This window comes from Sebastes fasciatus, chromosome 22 (assembly GCF_043250625.1).
Source record: "Sebastes fasciatus isolate fSebFas1 chromosome 22, fSebFas1.pri, whole genome shotgun sequence".
Taxonomy (NCBI): domain Eukaryota; kingdom Metazoa; phylum Chordata; class Actinopteri; order Perciformes; family Sebastidae; genus Sebastes; species Sebastes fasciatus.
Window position 1 is genome coordinate 15678455 of NC_133816.1, and position 5334 is coordinate 15683788.

Here is a 5334-nt window from a genome sequence, read left to right on the forward strand (position 1 = left end):
AGATCAAAATATCAGAAAAACCACGTACCGGGAAACTGCACAGTGTGCTTATATTTATGATGCTTCAGGTAGACTCATTTGTGACCTTAATACTCTATTTAGTGCTCTGCCTATGATAAAACATGTTTGCCTAGAGTGAAACCAACATTTAACTTCCACATTTTATCATTCTGGGCAGACAGTAGACATTTATGGGATCACAAAATGCTTTTGATGCAACCTGCTGCTTGCTGCTTGAAGCCTACCCAAACCCACCGGGCGTAAAGTCATTTCCAGAAAAGGAAGGCTCGTTGAAGCCACAAGAGTTTCAAACCGTGTCCTAACTGGTCGTGAACAACGCGGCGCGACGTGGCACGACGCAGCGCAGCTTTTTGAGCTTTTAGAGCTTTTAGTCGGGCGCCCTGTGCCTATTTTTTCCTGTTGCTCGTGTTGAGAGCGCTGCAGCGTGGACGAGGAACAAATGAGCCATTAGAGCCGCCGACAGCGGGAGAAAACCGGGTCAATCGTCCACAAAACACTTTTAAGAGAATGTAACCAGTGAAGCAAATATTGTAGACTTTACAATTGACCAATCCAGTCAGTCTTTAGTCCAACTTAGGCTGATATGAAAGGTGCATTTTTACAGCCTATAAATCTAAATCCTAATGTAGCAAGTATTGTTTTCAACCATGCATATTTATACAGGAAGTCAGCTGGGCATCATTTGCGCCTACAGACTTGATTGGAAATAGGACTTTCATGATGTAGAGAGTGTCTATTCAATATTTGCACTAAGACTTCTCTATTCCCCATCGGCACCTTCCCCCCACCTTAGCCCCACACCGTCTCCATCTCTCCCTGCAACATGATCCCTCCACTGCAAGGTTCCAGGTCGACTCGTCCTCAGCCACGTAGTGTCTTGACCTCGCCTTTCCTGTCCGCCTGCACTGCTCTCTTTTGGCAATTGGTAGCCGATACCTTGCAGATTCATCCGACAGCTGTCCTGTGTGTGTGCTCCGTTCTTCCATACAAGGACCAAATGTACAAAACGATTGAAGGTTCCTCCAAAATGAAGACAATTCTGCTAATTAAAACTAAAAATAGTTTTGGAATCCAACTGAACATTTTACAGCGTGTTTTACACCCAAACAAGGACTGAAGTATGATACTAGATGGCAGGAAATATTTAGTTCTTTAGGTTAAGTTTAGGAACAGCATCCGATTTAGATTAGGTCAAAGGTTAAGGGCTAGCGTTAGGGTTAGGGGTTAAGGGTTTAGTATGCTTGAAACAAACTACTTCGTACGACGTGTCACCCGATCACATCTAAAAGTGATAGGCAAAAAGTGTTTATAAATGGCCAAACTCAAAGGCGGCATGAAAAGCCATACGCTACCATCATTAAGTCTTTTCCTTCCACCTTTATGTGTATTTTCAATTGTGGAAATGCTGTAAATAAAAAAATATTTGCAGCTGCTATTTGTCTTTGATTTTATGCTTTTTCGAAGAGTTTGCTAGGTATATTACTACACAGTCTCACGACAGTTCGTGAAATAGTCACGAAATTTAATGATTTGTGTACATGGACACAAATTTCCCCTTTTTTTCGTGGCGTTCAGCACGACTTTCAACAACGTATTTTTCTTGCTTTTTCCTACGAATGTCTAGCAGCACTTGACGCATGTGTTAATTTCCGTTCCAATCTTTTCAAAATAAAACTACTTTGTTAGGTTTAGGCAACAAATGCGCTTAGTTACGTTTAGGAAAAGATTGCGTTTTGGGTTAAAATAACACCGGAAGTGTCGTAACTTAAGTACAGAAGTTACGTTACAAAAACTACTTGGACAGCTTTAGGAAAAGATTGTGGTTTGAGTTAAAATAACTCCGAAAGTGGCGTGACTTAAGTACGGAAGTTACGTGACAAGTAAATCAACTTTGACTTCTGCTTTCACACGGGACATGAACACCGGTCTCCTGGTTGAAATTCATGTGTTTTTTTTATTCACCTCGATCTCCTCCCTACATGGCATTCACCACTCTTTATACTTTTTGGGTTCACAATTACGTGGATTACATACAAATTAATTTCGTGCTGACCATCATGAAAAAAATTTGGAATTCGTGCACGAATCAATACATTAAATTTCGTGACTATTCCACGATCTGCTGTGCGACTGGGCTGTATATTATCAAGGGCCCTGTAGGCTACTGCTGCAAGAGGGTGATCCTTATACTTTTTCTTTACTCACTCATCTCTCTTACTGTGTTATTATATCTTTTTCGTAGTTTGTCTTAATGTGCAAGAGAATCCGCTTCGATACATATTGTGTTTTTTTGTAGGAATATTTTCCCTCTTCCTCTCCTCCTTCAGAATGGTGCTATTCATTTGTACATCTTGGCTTTAGAGGACTTTTCCACCAGCCCTGGTAGTCATATTTCCCATGCATGGTCATACTTTTATATGTGCAGCTTCCTGGGGCTAACAAAACTGATTTATACATGCAGACCTCGTTTCTGTTGACGACCCCGATAAATGTTTCATGACAAACACATCTGCCGAGCTCTGAAGGTATGGATCGACGGACAGAGACGGATTAATGGATGGGCTAAAGCAGGACGGACGGAGGGGGGGGGAGGAACATGAGGAAAGGAGGCGGGACTTGGGACTTTGGAGACCGGAGTTTCTCAGCTCCTCTGGCACATCTGTCCTTCTTCCGTCCCTGCAGCGCTGACGCAATCACAAGGGCACACAAACACGCACTCACTAAAACACATTCAGCTGGCTCTGTTTAGCCACGCTGCCTACATGTGGATTACTGGATCTCCCATTGTGCTGCCTTTATTTAATAGCAGCTTTGGTGCAATAGAGTGATGTTTATGTGGCCAAGCTTCACACAGCCAAAAGTGGCCCTTAACAGCAGTCGGTGAAATATTGCATTGAAAAATCCAAAGCTTGCTCTAACTCATACAGGATCTACTCTACTGTGGGTAATACTCTCCTCCAATCACGCGATGAAGGGATCGCTGCGTAGTGATGCTCTGCTGTAATGATAGTGACCCCGCTCCAGCCACCAAAGTTCAGTTGGCGAATGAGTGCACATGATTGGAGGAGAGTATCACCCACAGAGTCCAGTAGAAGGCTCCGCCTGTGTTTCTAGAACTAGGGTTACAATATCGTAACCTTCCTTATAGTATGAAGTATGAAGTATGAAAGTACCAATATAAGTCAAACTAATCAACTGTCATATTAATTGTTATTTTCACATTCTTTGATGTTTTGATGTGATGATGACTCAATAGTCATATTTAAGTCAGTCCCCAGTTTTTAGCACTACATCACTGGACATAATGCGCAACATCTGGTTCCACACACATTTTAAGGATTAGCTGCCCGAAGAGGAATTAAACCGCTAACTCTCGTAGACCATTAAGGCCATCTGAGCTACGACTATGAGTTTGTCTTGGTATTAATAAAGTCATATGAGGCATTTTAACATCGCTAAACCACCACAATCAGAGGCATGAGTATAATTACCCAACATCACTGGAAGCCTGGCCTGCATCCTGCAATGTGTACTGTATGACATTGGTTTAGATTTGGTGGCTGATTTGCATTTTCTGGTACAATATGACATGTTTTAGCACATATTCTGTGGCAAAGTATCAAAAGTTTTCTCATAATACTGCTGATATATATATATATATACACACACACACACACACACACACCAAATGCAGTGCAGTTCACACATGACAAGCAGTTTGTAAATGCAGGTTCAACAGTTTGTATATAAATGTAACAACATCCAAATATGTTTTGATGAAAGTTGCAAATACTTTTAAATACATATATTTATTATATATATAACATTTATTTAAAACAATACATTTTTTGTGTGCATCAGATATATATTTATGAACCTTATTTTTTAAATATTTATATACAATGTTAACTATTTTTGTGTGCATTGAAAGTCAATTATATATAAATCACTAAACATTTGTGAATCCTTCTGAGTGCATTCATTAATACTCAGACTGATCTGACTTCATAGGAATTGGTCCAAAAGCAATATCCTCAGCAACGTGGAGAATTTGTTGGACTGTTAAGATCTGGACCAAATTAATGTTGAAATATCTGAATACATGTGGCAAATAAACCACAAGAAACAACATTTAGGGGATTCTCTTCACAGAAACACACGACATATTATTATTACTGATATGAAGCAAACTGACTTCCGGTCTACAGAATAAGTTTTCCATGTGTGTGTTTGTTCACATCTAGTGCTCTGTGTGTTTTCAGTGATATGTCACACTAATGTCCATAGATCCATCATAGGTGCACACACAGAGCCATGTTATCATTGCAGTGTTGTGTATCCAATGTGAGCGAGTGTGCGGCGGTGAAAAAGACCTTTTAACACAGTTCATGTATGGTGAAAGAAAGTCAGTGTGCCTCACAGACACACACACACATTTATATATATGTATATACACTGACTGCAGCCTGAAGCCCACCTCACACACCTCCAACCTGGACCAGCATGCACTGGGGTGGCTAAAAATAGCTCAGCAAGGGCCACTGTGGGCTTCCTTTGTGTGAGGTTGGTTGGGACGTTATTAAAAAGAGGGGAGGTGTAATTACAACCCCAACCCCGCACCCCCCTACACCAAGACTGTCAGTCAGCTGCACCAGTATGGCTTTAGTGACCCACTTTTATTCATATCACACAGAAAAATCACATCTATGGAAACATAAAAATTGCAGAGGTCGACTGTAATTTAAATTTTTTTAACCCGCTGTTTTTTTTCATTCTGTATTCTTTCATTTGTATTGTATTATACGGCTAAAATTAAAATATATTAACTTATTATGCACCGAAAAAATAACTTCCATAACTTCCACCATTTCTGTCAACATAAAAAAAACACGTCACAAGTCGTGAACTTGGAAATTTCAAAAACGTTCCACTTCCGAGGGGGCGTTCACATGGGCCCAGCTCGTAAACCCGGTAAACACGACCCCATTTGAAGGCATCACGAGTCAGACTGCAGCAGCAAAACACCTGAGTGTGTTTGAAATAATCAAGAGTGAGTGTTTTATTGCTTATGTATTTCACTTTTCATTTATAAGAGGAAGAGTGCAATATTTCTTCTCTCAAAAGTTACACAGTCCATCTTTAGATGATGTAAACAGCAGACGTTATACTCTCCTCTCTTTACCCAAATTCAGCTTTCTATGTATTTCTGTCCTCTCACCTCTCTCCACTGTTGGAGCTGCTGGCTTGTTTTGGTGTGATACAACAGAGTCTCTGTGCTGCTCTGGCAGGAGTGGAGGAGGAGGAGGAGGAGGA